Raw genomic sequence first — 15,651 nt, 5'->3', positions numbered from 1 at the left:
CAGGTTTACTTTATTGTTACACTATATTTGGGGACCAGTTAAGTGGAACTATAACTTCATCCATAGGGAGGTGAAAAGCTTTTCAAATAGGCCAGAGTGAGGCAATATTACACAGGGTTGCTTAGCAGGAATATTTCTAGTGAAATGATTAAAACTCTACAGGTAAAGTTCCGTGTGTGGCATTCACGCAGCACTCCACTCTGAAGTGGTTGTCAAACACACGTGAGTGAGAGAAGCCAGCAGAGGGGAAGGGAGAGCCAGGCCCGGCCCGCTCCGCCCCCTGAATCACGGAAGTGCTAACGTGACTCTTCTCCCAGGAAGTCGCAGCTGGGCTGAAGTCTTTTTTCCTCTTCTTTTCCTTTTTTCTTCTACCCCTTCAACTCATGTCCTAGTCCATGATGAGAAAGGAAAGGAAACGGGGTGAAGGTGAGCCCATCCCAAGCTGCACGGAGTTGACAAAAGGCAGGTAGGACGTGGAAACCAGGCACCAGGCACCTTGCACACGGCTGTGTTGTTGTGGGCTCCCGAGGAACGGGTACAGTAAGAGCGAGAGCCTTTTCCTGTGCACTGAGTTGGAATTAAGCGTGTTAATTTGAGGTCTCTTTCAAGCATTTTGTTTAGCTCCACTGGCCTTTGATTCCTTTATATTGCATCATTTAATGTAATGTTATTGATATATGAAGCATGCTATGCTTATTAACCGATGTGCAAAAATCCAAAGTACAGATTTCCTGTAATGGGCTAATTACAGGACTTTAAAGCCACCTACTGAGTTTTGCTGAGCTTCACAACAGGTTCACTGAACTGGATAAATTTATTCAAACGTGTGGAAATGAACCCCATTCTATGTGCAACGGTACTGGGAAAACACACAAATTATACCTCAATACCAGTTTAATGGGTCAAACAGTGAACCTGAATACCGAACTTATCTGCATCTTAAAATAGTGGGAAGCCTGCGGTAAGAAAGGGGAGGGCCCTTTCCCGGGAGTTTCTCCCTGTTTGTAAACAGTGGCGATAAAACAATATGCCCGGCGATGAGGAGCAGGTTCTCCACACTGGGAACACAGAGGTGGGTTGCCTTCCAGTGACCTTTGAAAATACACAGCTTTCATAACCGAACCTCGGAGTGGAATGGAGTGACGAAAGTTCAGCAAACATACATCTCAAGCGCAGCCCTTTCATCTTTCCTGTTGAGAACATTTTCTCATGTCATGGTTTAGGAAGAATTCAGCACACAGTGTTCAGAGTTAGAAATACAAATAAGGTATAAACATGCGGTGGAATTAAACACTCTCTTCGAACCAGCTTGTTTTTCCCCCTGAGCCTGATCAAAACAACAGGAATATGTTGATCATGTTAGTCTCAGTTCTTCATTAATCCATTCTCAAATGGTTTTTTATCTGAGAGTTCCGGAAGACTTTAGACTTAAGCTCCATAGCGCCATATTTAGAACTATTATCCCATTATAAAAATACAAAGATTAGGGCGAGGGGAGAAAATGGAGGCAGAAAGGGCTTTGAGAACCTTGTCTGGGGCAAAGTTGAAAGAAAAGACCTGATTTCTTATGTTGCATCATTGCCAATGGAAGTACTATTTTCTAGTAGATAAATACATACACATGCACACATGCAGACACACATGCACATACATATGTACACTCACATGTGATCATTATATGCCTTAGATGAAGATAGACAGAGCTTTTGTTCTTTGATAGCTTCCTGTAGTAGATCTATTAATTTTGTCATGAAAGGGAAACGAATGTCATTTCCAAGCCTGAAAGAGTTCCAGTCTTGTCCTCAGGGCACCTTATTTACAATGTGCAATCCACCCAGTGGCTGACAGTTGGGTGTTGATAACCTAATTCATGCTCGTCTCTTCAGGGAGGTGCTGCCGTGCCCAGCTCCAACAGCACTGAAGCCCGGATTTTTGGCTCACTTTTCGCAAGTGCCATGTGTACCAATAAAAAGAGAGTTCTGCAGGAAATGAGGTGTGACGCAGGCCAGCTTCACCAGTCTCTCGGACCAAGAAATAAGAATTTAAATATGAAATACTAAAATTTAACACATGACTGAAACAAAATAAATGGTGTAGCACTAAAAGCATTTGAGGTAATTAATCGATGCTGTGTTTGTACATATCATTAAATATATTATACTCAGTTTAGATTTGATTTCTATGCTCCTTTTATAAAGAGTTAAAAGAAACTACATTTGAATTCACGCTGATACCGAAAACATGCTCCTAGCTTCTAGTTTTTTGGATTTCAAATCATTTCCATTAACAAACAGCTATTTGCCCTCTAATAAAATATGTCATTATGCTTTATTCACATTGCACAAAAGAATCACTGAAAAATCGCCCCAATGATGGCCAATAATTACACATTTTGCTCCTGTGCTAGCGATGAAGAAATCTGTTCATTGGAGAGAGCAGGTGCTGGAGCATCACGCTAATAGTCACTGTGTGCCATGGTAATTAGCCGCGGCGATGGCTAAAATTAACAATTAGCTAACATGCAATTCTCTTTTTTGCAGGCTGCAGTTTACTTTGTATAATCCTTGCATGTTCTTAGTAATTATTCTGACAGCTTATTATTTTTATTTTTTCTGGTTTGAACACAGCTTTAACATTTGCATTGGGTGACCCAAATGTTCAACAGGCAGGGGTGGACCAACTGCTTGACTAGGCATTTCTCTGAGGCACCCATTTGGCTGTTTTCTTAACTTTTCATTGTGGGGGGGGGGCTGGAGTGGGGGAGAGCTATGATTCTTTCAGAGCTATTGTCTTCCCCCCCAGGCCCTTCCCCCAGGGCAGCATACTCCAGTCATCCTGAAGCTTTTAGAAGGAAAACTGCCCAGTTAGCGGCAATTTAGACTCAGGGAACAACTCCACGGATGGAGTGCCACAGTCAAGCTGGTCAAAACATCTTCTTTTCATTCTTCATCCCTGGAGTATGTCTGTGGTTAATGCATTTGCTGACCCCACACAATACCCTCTGCCCGCCTTACCGAGGGAGAATCGTAGCATCCTGTGTGGACTGTTCTTGCCTGGGGCCATATGCTGAGATAATATTGCTAGAGCCTTCAGTGGAGTGAGCCTGAATAAGCCTCAGCCTACATGTGAAAGAAAAAAATTAAAAGGCAAGGGAGTAATTTGTTCCTAGAAAACCTCTGGGAGAGAGAGAGGTGATGAAAGCTCTTAAAGCGTTCAAGTAAGATAAATTGTGGCAACAAATTTAGTAAACTGTTATATAGATTGTATTGGTTTCCTATGGTGGCCAACAAATTACCACAAACGTAGTGGCATAAACAGTACAAATTTACGTCTTACAGTTCGGGAGGTCGTAAGTCCAAAATGGGCACCCTGGGCTAAAATCCAGGCGTCGCCAGGGCTGCATTCCCTCCTGGGGGTTCTATTTCCTTGCCTCTTCCAGTGTCGAGAGGCTGCCCACATTCCTTGTCTTGTGGCCCCTTCAAAGCCAGGCACATGGCACCTCTCTCTGCATCCTTCTGCAGTCACCTCTCCCTCTAGCCACAGCTGGGAAAGTCTCCAATTGTAAGGACCCATGTGATGACATTGGGCCCACCTGGATAATCCAGGATACTCTCCCATCTCAGGGTCCTTAATTTAACCACAACTGCAATATCTCTTTTGTCATGGAAGGTAACACCGTCACAGGTTCCAGGGACGAGTATGTGGACATCTTTGCGGGGCCATTATTCTGCCTACCACACAAAGCAACGAAAAATACACGTGCAGTAAGTTTGTGCTTTTCTACGGTTGTGGGTGAGTCATGGCACATTTAATGTCAGGGAATTGGCTTCTTTAGGAGTAGTGGGGGCCGGGACTGGGGGGCAGTGGGTTTCCATGGCTTCTGTAGACAATGATTCCTCATGGCCAGGTTTCTTAACTCATGCGCGGAGCCAGTGTAGGCCAGCTTTGTCCTGTCGCTTTCAGGCTTCTGAATTTGGAGGGCCTTTTCACCCTCTTGATAAGAGTGCCGCCTTTTAGAGTGCGGGCTTGGCCTGGCTAAGAGCTATCGTCATGTGTACTGTGCTTTATTACAGCGTTGGGCTGCAGCACACTGGCTTATTGCAAGGAGTGACAGGGATTGCTGTCCACAGAAACTCTAGACTACAGGAAGAAACACCACCCACCGCAGCCCTGACTTCTACAGTGCTGTGATGAGAGAGGCAAAGGGCTGGATTCCTTGGAAGTGCTCAGCCCTTGTCTGTGTATCATCGTGAGCCGAATGTCGGGGCTCAGAACGGCTTCCGCAGACATTAGGATAAGCCCAGGGAATCGGGCCTTGGGACCGTGCGCAGGCTGCAGAGGCTGTGGAGGGCCTGGCTTAGCAGGAGAGGTCAGAGAAGTGAGCTATGGCAGAGGCTGGGGCCAGGCTTGTGGTGGTAAAATGTAGCAATATATTCTGTTTGTTTAAGTGGGAGGAAACTGGAATGAGCAGAGTCTGCCCAGAAGAGTTAGGCAGGCAGGCATCAAAGATCCAGAGAAGGAACCTCTACTGAGTTTGACTAAGGCGAGAGCTCACAGTCTCAGCGTTTCCTTCCAAGCAGCAAGCAGAGATGGGGTGTTGAGGTGTGACTTGTCTTAAGAAAATCTGCTCTTTGAAATAGAAATGTGTTGGATTCTTTGCTTCATAAAAGAATTCATTAAATAGGTTGTTGATATAGTGAGCTCTCATATATTGAAAACGGAATCTATCCTCAAAAAATGAATTGCCCACCCCCAACAGCACATCTGTTGTGTAAAGTGAACCATCCACGCAAGCTAAGGCTCTTGAAAAACGACTTAAGGAACTTTTGGGAAACATGGAGCCAAAACTTGAAAATGCTTTGCTAAAATCTCAAGGTGTTTGCTTCAACTCAAGAAGGTGGCCAAGACGTGGGGGTGAAGTTTTCAGTGGGGAGGCAAGGTCATCAGAATGATGGCAGTAAAGCTGGGCAATGTGTTTAAGGAAAAATGTGTTCTAAGAAGGAGACATGTTGCCCGAGGATTTTCCTCATCTCACATATGTGGCTGATGCAGAAGAGCTACATGGTTTAGCACGTGCTTCCAGCCTTCATTCTCTATGACTCGGCACTATTTCTTCACTGCTGGCTTCTCTCTAGTATTCAGTATTCAGGTGATTATTTTTGACTTACAGATGCCAGGACACATTGTGTTAGAAAATAGTTTGGGTTCCCAGAGGCAGGCCTGGTAGAGATGGGAAGAGAACCTAGAATTCCTGAATTGTACTCTGACGTTGGTCTCCTTGGGCTGCATGTTCACAATATGGGGGTGAGAGTGAGGTAAAGAAGTTGGTGGGATGTGGACATGGAAGGTGGTGGAGTGGGCAGTGGGGGAGTGATGGGGGAGAGAGAGAGGCTGGTATTTAGGGAACAGTGAACCACATACGCTTCTTACAGGGCAAGGGCCCATGCAACCCCAGGTTTTGGCATTATGGAAGATTCTCAAAGATAGGCTTCAATGAATAAAAATTATTTCGCCAAATGCTACCTTGTGGTCAGAGATGCCTGAGGAAAGAGAAACTGTCAAAAGTCACTATAAAGGAAATGGCAAGACTTGGAGTAAACAGCCAGGGAAGGGAGCACTGTCCCCATTCTAGACAGAATTCTAAGTGGGACAATAAAGAGTCAAGTTTATTCATGCTAAAATTACTGAACTTGCCTATCTGCCAAGTGCAGCACAGGACAGAAAGCATAATTCTGAAAGTGCTCTAGCATCAGAAACGTGATAGCCAGCCTGGAGCCTTTGGTTGGGGAATGCCGTGCCTCACAGGTGTGCCACCAGAACCACTCCCCCCCTTGCCCTCTCCCACCTGCAAGCCACTCTGCTGTCATCCTTCAGCCTCATTATCTCACTCCTCGACAGCAGGAGACACTTCACGATTAGAACACAGAGTGGCCTTGGGTTGGAGTTGGGCAGGCCACTTTAGGGAAAGATGGCAGTAGGAATGCATTATGAGCCCATTCAGATCCACGGTATCCAGTCCAGGGCAAAATATCAAATAGGAAGAATAAGAACACAGAGGAGGAAGGGTGTGTGTGTGAGCGTGTGCGTGTGCATGTGTGTGTGTGTTCTAGGGACCCTTAGAAATGCTTGCTCACTTGATTCTTATTCCTTTGGTGTCAATCCCAGGTTTTTGGGAACTTAGTTTCCCTTTAGAACATTGACTGGTAAGTCTGCCTTTGCTCTTTGCTTTAAGCCAGGATGACAAGACAACGTCTTATCTATGGATTCCACTTTTCCAACACACTCTTTGCTACCATCTTCTCTTCCTGCCAATTACTACTGTCAGGGCAAGATATCCAGTGCTGTGCCGTATCCTTAAGAAGGTTCTCCACATCTTGAGGTTACCTGGGTGTGGAATCAAGGTCAGTGAGGTCATTGGGTTCCCATCTGACCCATCGCCTGTCAGTCTGTGACTGATACGCTTCATCAAGTATTCAAATTGTCCAAATAGTGGTCAAGAATCATGGGTTCAAATGAAGACACATAGCTTTACAATAAAGCCATATTAGAAGGAACATCATTGCAAAATTTGGCCACTGTGGAAACAGGAATACTACTTATATTAGATCAGAAAAACCTGGCATCAAAAATTTAGGCTTGGGTCCATATGTCCTCATTCAGGTACTATATGGGCAGCATTGATCACAGGCTCTCTAACCTAATCTTTGCAACAGCTTGTTGAGAAGCAGAGTCCTACCACACAGTAAAATCCTATTGATTTTATGTCTTCCTTTAAAAACTTTAGGCAGTCAGGGCATTTTATTGAGATTTCTAAATGTAGAAATCTAATTTTAAATTTACCATTAAATGTCTCTACACTAGTGTTTTGATGATTTAATGAGCAGCCCCATTTATGGGACACAAGGTTATAATCTGAATTTATGAACCGTAAAGAAAGTACCAGTATGCTGACTAACTAATGAGCTTTTTAATGATGAGAAATAGATAAAGCTTAAAATGCAGAATGCTTATCAAGGACCTCAGACAATAGCAAAGTGGAGCAATTTAGAAGTACTTACCAGTGCCACTGCTGTGACAGCGAGAAGTGAACTATTTTCTTTCATTTTAAAGCACTGCTTTTCATAGATGGGAGTAATTTCTATATTTTCTTAACTAAAATTAAATGTCCTGGTATAATCCTCTTTTCAATAGAGTTCAAAATATAAATAACCTATTGATACCACTTGTGTTAAAGCAAGAGAAATGCCTCTGCAGAGGGGGGAAATAGCTGACTATCAACACGGGGTGATGGGGTCCCGAGTCTAGAGGAGGTCTGATGGTGAGACTTCACCCAGGGGAGCTTTGTCTTGGAGCAGCTTTACACACAGGGGTGCTCCCTGCAGGGGATGGCGGGGCGCTGGCTGGGCTGACACAGCATTACCATCTCAGGAGATTTCCGGCAAGTCTGTACTTCCAAAGAGATTGTCTGAGGTTTGTTTGTGGTTGTCTTGGCCCTTGTGCTCTGGGGCATGAAAAGAATTAATAAAATAACACTTTCCCTTGTTGTAAGGCCTCTAGAACACGGCGCCCTGGACATTTCTGGGATGTAGCTCCAGCGTGGGAGAGAGGAGCTATTTCAGAGCACCTAGGTCCACAGGCAGCTACTGGGATCTGAACCTGCCCTCAACTGTAAAACTCCAAGTCTGAATTCACACGACCCAGGAGGACAGGAAAGACTGGGAGAGGCTTCATAATGAGGCTTTGCTTTGTTGTTGTTGTTGTTGTTAGTAAGGAACTGGATGGGGGCTTGTCTTTTTCTTCTCAGGAAGTGAGCTTCCCAGCTGATTAATTTACTTGCCCTCCCTTGGACAGTGGAAAGGCCCCTGGAGAGTGGAGCTTTCAAAGTTTTTGGCATACAACCCAAGCCTACCAGCTCTGAGAGCTTCCCTCCTCTATAGTAAACAGGAGAGGTGGCAGTGGAAGAAGCAGGGAGATTAAAATCTGGGGTATTACTTGCTAGAGAAGCAGTAGGGTATGGGGCATGCTTGTAGTCTTTGGTGTGTCAGCCCTGGATTTGAATCCCAGTTCTGCGACTTCTGGCAAGTTGCTTAACCCCCGAGCCTTGGTTCCTTTATGTCTTGTGAGGATCAAGCAGAAGCCCAAGCAATGCTGGCCTCATCCATTTCAAAAGAGTCAGGGCAGAGTCCTGGCCCAGAGAGGAAGAAGTCGCTGGGTCAGGTCCTGCCAGAGCTGACCTGCTCTGGATTCTCAGCCAAGCACAGAAAGTGCTCGTCTCCAGCCATCCTCCCTCCTGCCTTCTGACTCATCTCATTCCTCCTCCTCGCCTCCTAACTCCTTCTCATCTCTTTCAATCCTGAAAATCCTCTTTGATTCTAAAACAAATCAAAAACTTTCCACTTCTGAGTTTAGTTCAAATTATTTGACCAGTAAAACAAGAGTTCTCTCACATCACTTAATTATAGTCTACACTTGGATTTACTTGCCTTACACAATATATAATTTTTTTTTTGAGGAAGATTAGCCCTGAGCCAACTGTTGCCAATCCTCCTCTTTTCACTGAGGAAGACTGGCTCTGAGCTAATATCCGTGCCCATCTTCCTCCACTTTATATGTGGGACTCCTACCACAGCATGGCTTGCCAAGCAGTGCCATGTCTGCACCCAGGATACGAACTGGCGAACCCCAGGCCGCTGAAACGAAACGTGCGCACTTAACTGCTGCGCCACCGGGCCAGCCAGTTATACAATATTTTAATTTAGGATTTCCAGATAAAATACAGAACAACCACTTAAATCTGAATTTCAGATAAACAAGAAGTAATTTTTTAGTATAAATATGTTTCATGCAATATTTTCATTTTTATTTGCTAAATCTGGCAACCCTAGTTAACTAAATGTGAGCTCTGTTCTCTTTGATAATGGTTTTACTTTGTTACTTTCACATCCTACCAATCCCCAGAAATATTTCGTTTATTGAATTGCATGTCTTGTAAATTTGCATGTCTTGTAATCAGACTCAGATAATGCAGAGAGAGGCACAATTTATGTGCTTGTTCTGTTTTGGTTTTGCTCAGCTCTCCTCTCTCCATGTGTCCATGTTGTATGGCCTTGACCTATATAGACATGAGTTTTGTAGATGGGGGGAGACACTGGGAGGAGCAAAAGTCTAGGAAGACATGGAGGACATCTATGATCCATGACATTCAGTTCAGTCATATGGGTGGTGAGTTCGGACCGGGGCCAGTGCTCATTTCTCCTCTCTTTCCCCTCCCTAGAACTACAGTGACAGCTCTGGGCCCTGATGGAACCTTGAAAGAGGCCACTGAGGCAGAAGGCAGGGGTCCTGTGGGTTGGTGGATAGAATTTAGAGATCCATGAATCTGGATGGGAAAAAATACATCTTTTTTTTTTTTTTTTTTCTTTTTCTCCCCAAAGCCCCCCAGTACATAGTTGTATATGCTTCGTTGTGGGTCATTCTAGTTGTGGCATGTGGGACGCTGCCTCAGCATGGTTTGATGAGCAGTGCCATGTCCGCGCCCAGGATTCGAACCAACGAAACACTGGGCCGCCTGCAGCGGAGCGCGCGAACTTAACCACTCGGCCACGGGGCCAGCCCCAATACATCTTTATTTTTAATAATCCCTTTCAATTGTAGGTGCAGTCAACAAAAATAATAGTTATCAGTGCCTGTGATTGTGTCACCAAGAGGAAAGACAAATTATTTCATAACACATTAAAGTGGTTAGATATTCAAAATTTAATTACTCATTATTACTTCAAAATTATAGGAATTGCTAGACCTATCCACAGATCTTATTATCTGAAGCAATAAATTCATTAACAATAAGTACTAATAAAGAAATTGCTATATATCAATTTGTTTTTAAAAATATTTTGATAACTTTACTTTGGTATAATTGGTTTTCTTTGTAGTCCTAAGTATTTCATTTTATGCATTTAAAAACATTACTCTGAGAAGAGGCCCATGGGCTTCATCAGATTGCCAAAGGATTCCATGGCACACACATAAGGGAAAGTTGTCAGACTAAAGGTGGACCTGAGCTCATGTATATATAATTTATTTTCCCCAATCAACCATCCCCAAAGCAAAATGGGCAGAACTATCTTCATTTTCACTTCTAAATGCATGCTTCAAATGTCAGATTGCCCTGTCATGGCTCCCAAATTGCCTTTAATATTCCTCTTAACCTGAATTTTACTTGCTTAGTATTTTGGGGAGAATGGGATTTCTGGAGGAGAAGTACACAGGCTTTAGGAAGACCCATGGGAGTAAATATGGTAAAAGAAAAGGAACTAAGACCAGAGTCCACGTTTACCTTCACTGCTTGGCTCTATTGGTTAAGCTCATCACAATCAGGATCACTATGAAAGCCAATATGCACAAAAACTATGTTAAGTAAAAACATCAAATATAGAAATATGTTGGGTAGTATAGCAAAATGTTGTTTATTTGATAAGTTGAGATGCAGACCCTGGGCACTGGCTACTTTGAATGCACCTCCTCTCTACAACCTTGTTGGTGAGGTCAGGAGCTCAGGAAAAGGTGGGCTCTGGCTTCAGAGGAGGTAACTGATGCAGAGAAAAGGGAACCTTTTTCTGCCCACACCCCTTTGTTATTTGTGAGCTTCCAAGCGCTCTGGGAAGGTCGTGGGGAGGCAAGGGGCCTAGAGATGGGGGACTGCGTGCTGAATAACGGGTTGCTTGCTGGGTGGGAAGAGGGGGTGCCTGACCCTAGCTTGGCGTCGGGGGCGGGGGCGTACTTGAATGAATGCCTGGGGGTTGGCCTGGGAGAATAAAGCCACGAAGGGACCTGTCTCATTAGAGAATCCATTTCCCATTTTGAGCAGTTGCTACATTAACAAGCCGAGCCGTGAAAGGATTAGATCCGCTAAGTGAGAGCCTGTTCCGTGCACCATTGCAAAACACATTTCCGAGAGCAGTGGATTCGCCTTAAATGAGTGTCTGTTGGAGGAGCAGAGCCTTAGGAAAACAAAGGGGCACGCCGGGCTAAGCTAATAATTCCTGCTGCGCTTTGAGGGCAATGAAATGACTGTAACCCTGAGAACTTTTTCTCCCTCCCCTGCAGTTGGTATAAACAGCAGAGCCATTTTGATGATCATATCGACACCTCAGCAACAAGTGCTTCCCAGGTGCCACCAGAATGTCACTTTCCAAAGGGTTAAATGAACCAAAAGGCCTCAACCTCCAATATTCTTTTTCTGCGTCCGTTTAGTATGCATAACCATTAAACAAAACAATGGGCATAGATTCATATCCTGTCTACAAATCATCGAATGATACAAGAACAAATCTACCCCCAGCTGCTTCGTCCCATGCTCTGCTTTGACTGGGAGGGGAAAGCCAAGTTTCGAGCCGGGTCTACCCTGACTCAGGCCTTAACTTGTGAGTCCTGCTATTCTAACCCTTTCTCTTGATCCGCTTTTCAGCCTGTCTCGGAGCACACAGCTCAGAGCAGCAGGGAAGTTGCTTAGCAAAGGGCCACCCACTTGCCTATTATTCCTTCCTCGCCTGTGACATGACACAAGAACAAAGTAGACATTAACCGCTACATTAAACCCAGAAAGAAAGTAATCAGTAACCTGTTATTCCCTTAATAAAGGGAAACACATGCAGTGTGAAATCCAGAAGACTAATCAATGGCAGCAGACAATGCAATGTGCCAAACAAATTGCAAATCAATTAGAATCCTTGTTTTCTTTGAAATGGTTCACTATATCTAAAGCAATTACTCCTTCATTAGACCTAATTTAACAGCATGACTGCCCTGGCTACAACTGGCAGCGTCTGGCTATCAAATGGAAGAATGGCAGCTTATTTCTGTCTGTCTGTGAGTCTAGCACCAATCAAAAAAAAAATTGAATTCCTTTATATGAGAGAAACTTTTAATGAATGGGTGGATATTTGTCTTACTCAAAATATCGATACCAGAATAAGGATACACCCCAAGGGAAATTAAAACAGAAAAGAGCTACATAAATTATTGAATAAAAATCTGTAATTTAAAAAATTGTATTTCTTTTCACCTTTTTATGCTAGCTTCAAATAAAAATAGAATTTAAGTATGTAAACTCCTTTTAGCTTTTCAGTCGAACACATCTTTTCATACCAGTTTTAGGACTTTTGAAATGAGAATCCTCCTGATTCTTATAGAATTTGGAATATTCTTGTAAATGATCACCAAAAAAGTACCGGTTCACTTTATTTTTAAAGCTATTTTTAAAAATAGCTTTATGGAGGTACGGTTAATGTACAATCAAATTCACCCATTTTAAGTGTACATTTAGTGAATTTTGTCCAATGTATACAGTCTCGTAACCACGACCCCAGTCAAGATACAGAACATTTCTATCACCCCAATAAGTTCCCATGTACCCCTTTGCAGTCGGTTCCTCCCCCCAACCCTGGCCCCAGGCAACATGGAGCTGCTGTCAGCTCATTTCACTTTTAAGAAAAGTTTCCCATCCTCTGGAGGTGTGGGCATGGAAAAATAACTGAAATAAGGCTTTTCTACCAGTTCGGGGGAAATGGTTTTGTACTTGTTTGAGGCAGCAAGCGAAAACGTCTTAGAACCGAAGGAGAAGATTCAAACTTCTTTGAAAGCAGATATGCTTCAAGAGCATATCTTATTGCTTATTTCTAGAAGCTGAAGTCAATATTCCTAAATGAACCGAAATAACTTTAATAGTCACAACTTATTATTAAATTGCTAAACCTCATAGGCTGATATTTCTATTTTCTCCTCTTTGAGAAAAGTCCTAGCTCTAAGAGTTGTTGTTTACTGTAATATTCCTGAGTTATTTTTTCTGACTATAAAATCAATCCATTTTGATTATATGAAATTCCAACATTACAGAATTACAAAAAGTGGGAAGGAAAGTCCCTATATTTCCATTCCTGCCTATAATTTTCAAAAGTACACAGAGCTATATGTACAAGGATGTTCTTTACAGCATTGTGGCAACAGCAAAAATTGGAGGCTCTGGAAGTTTGAGCCTAAAATTAAGCTACACACGTTCCTGCTTCCCACTTCCTTCCTTTCCGTCCCTTCTCACGGCTTTTACCCCTCCCCTCCCCCAATCCTCCCTCTGCACCTTACATCAAATGGCTTTTCATTCTCCACATCCTTTGCCTTTCTTCTTTTTTTCTTTAGAGCTCAGTGCAGGAATATTCTTGCACTGAGGGTACCCGTATCTTTTGCAGGCCAACCAACCCATTTCCCATCTCCTACCCCTCAAAAGAAAATATTCCGCCAAAGCTTTCACATTCTTCACGTAAATTCGTGCTACCCCACAGTGCACCCCGTCTTACCCCCTTTAACCTTTCACTATTAACACTGTCACTCAGTCAAATTATTTTTTGTTTCTATTGGTTAGGCTAACACTCATAATTTACCCTAGTCAATCAATCAATTAATCAACGAGTATTCATTGAAGGCCTGCTTCCCAGTAAAACCTGATTGGCTGCTTCTGGGCGTGGATTTGTAACGCTGATGAAAAGCATTGGTGATGGTGGGGGATGGGATGAGGAAGTTAGGAAGTTTAATCACCTTCTAAAGGTGATTTAGTTTGGTGTTTAGGCTAAGCAGAAGCCGAAGTGAAAGTAAGTGAGAAAGAGTGCATTCCTCCTTTTCAACTCTATCTGTGTTAACCTTAGAGTGCAAAAGGCTTTATCATGGACACCGAGGCTGCTCCAGTCCCAAGGCTTGGCTGTAAAGGGAGTGGCCTTGGGAAGGAAGATGCTATAACTATCTGAAAAGTATTTTTTATTATTTAGAGAACATCTTCCTTAACCCATGGTTACTGATGCTCTCCAAATGTGCATGTGCAGAGAATGTTTGTGTAAAGACGCTGTGGTCTCAACTATTCATGTGGAGCTCCTCCAGCGCTTGCCACAGCTCCAAGACAACTGTCAGCCGGCCGGCAGGTGAACACTTAGGTCAGGCCCACGGGAGGCGGGGGCTCACCTGGTGTTCTTTAAGGAACAGATAAGGCTTTGGTCTCTGACCCACAACAGGGTGACCACCACATAATTAAATACTGAATAAATCAGTGTGAGCTCTTCTAAGGAGACAAATGGCAAGTTTTATCCTTTATGAGGCAAGAGATAAGGATATTTTGGATTTTTAGGCAGCTTCCTAAGAAAGATAAAAATAAATTGGATTTTAGAAGTTCCCACTAGACAGTCTGGACAGAAAACCCTGTAGTCATAATTTTATATCCTGTCATATTCACTGGTTAAGTCACTGCTGGCAATTTTTGCATCGTTAGCAGTCATTTAAATGTTTTCTGCAAAGCAATGTTCAACCTAAATGAAATGAACTCTTCTATGGCTCTGCTTCATATGCTGTACATCATTCCCGCACACGGCACGGAGACCTGGTTCTTGCTAACGCACAGATAAAAGCCATAACGGACTGATGGCAGAACAAATGAAGCCTGTCGTTCAGAGTACGCACAGCCCTTTTGTTTGTTCTGCTATAGAAAAAGTGAATAGACGGGTCTTTTGCGAACTTTCAGGGTATCAATTTTTTATCTCCTACCCCCCTTCTGGGAATAATCATTTCGGTTACTGAATTTTTTCCTTTGACTCTATCGACTATTAATATGAGAATTGTATCCACCATGGATGAATGTTAACTAACACAGTTCTTCATACAAACGCAAACTTCCTCTTCACCAGCCTCCGGTGACTCGGCGTCTTGCACCAGCGTGGTATCATTCAGCTTCAGTTGCTATAGCATTTTCAAGAACCTCTCTGTTCTTGTCATAAATTATCTTTTAAGTGAAAAAAGCTCAAAGGAGGTCTGCACAAACTGTATCAAATAATGAATTTGCAAGCAGTAGAAGAAAACACTTGTCTTACTTATGCTCTTCTCCCATCGATTGTTCAGTGACCCTTCTTTGGGATACAGATGAGCATAACCCTGAAAAATGTTTGTGTTGTCTTTCTTTAACTGGCAGCCTGCGGGCTGCATGATCTAATAAATATTGGCAGGGCCAAATGAAATAATATAGAAGAGCTTCTCTTCTTTAAAGTCCACAGACCAAGAGACTCTTGTCACTTGTTAATATCTCCATCAAACACTGAAGTGTTAACATATGTGATACGACCACGCAATCAAGTAAGGACCGATTTGTTGACTAATTAAACCAACACAACAAGCTCTTTAGCACCTACAAGTGACAAGTTTAGAGCAGGCAAGTGGGAACTCTCAATTGAGCCCCCTTTTATGAGACTATCATGCCAAATTCAATTCTGACTGAGTAGTATTTGAATGTACTTGACTTCCACCATGTGCTGACATGCTTACAATAATTCATCATGGGTGACAATAGCCCAATATTAGAGATTTATGATATATACAAAACAGTTACAAATGAAATGTAGCCCTAACGTAGCTCTGCTTTCCTTACCCACTGCCTATTGATATTATAATTAATGGTCAATTACTTAGGGAAAAGAAAATAGAAAATAGTCATTACTGGTTTCAGTCATCATTGGATTCTTTTTTGGCAAATTCTAGAGGTAAATGAAACCGTCTCCACAGTGTTTGGCGGTTGCTTCAAAATAATAAATGGACATAGAAGCCTGATGTTTATGACTCATTTTA

At 43.0% G+C, this 15,651-nt stretch overlaps 1 long non-coding RNA gene across 2 annotated transcripts in view; it reads left to right on the top strand.

Annotated features, from left to right (window-relative positions):
- Positions 1–277: 277 nt before the first annotated feature.
- Positions 278–15,651, top strand: part of LOC138918835 (uncharacterized) — a 55,771-nt gene continuing 40,397 nt past the window's right edge. For both annotated transcript variants that reach the window (XR_011428657.1, XR_011428658.1), the window contains exons 1-3: positions 278–466; positions 1,887–2,114; positions 3,670–3,764. This is a non-coding gene — a long non-coding RNA (uncharacterized lncRNA). The remainder of the gene's footprint in view (positions 467–1,886; positions 2,115–3,669; positions 3,765–15,651) is intronic.

Source organism: Equus caballus, chromosome 1, assembly GCF_041296265.1.
Source record: "Equus caballus isolate H_3958 breed thoroughbred chromosome 1, TB-T2T, whole genome shotgun sequence".
NCBI classification, from domain to species: domain Eukaryota; kingdom Metazoa; phylum Chordata; class Mammalia; order Perissodactyla; family Equidae; genus Equus; species Equus caballus.
The sequence above is the reverse complement of the archived record's forward strand: the minus strand, read 5'-3'. Positions and strand labels throughout refer to the sequence as shown.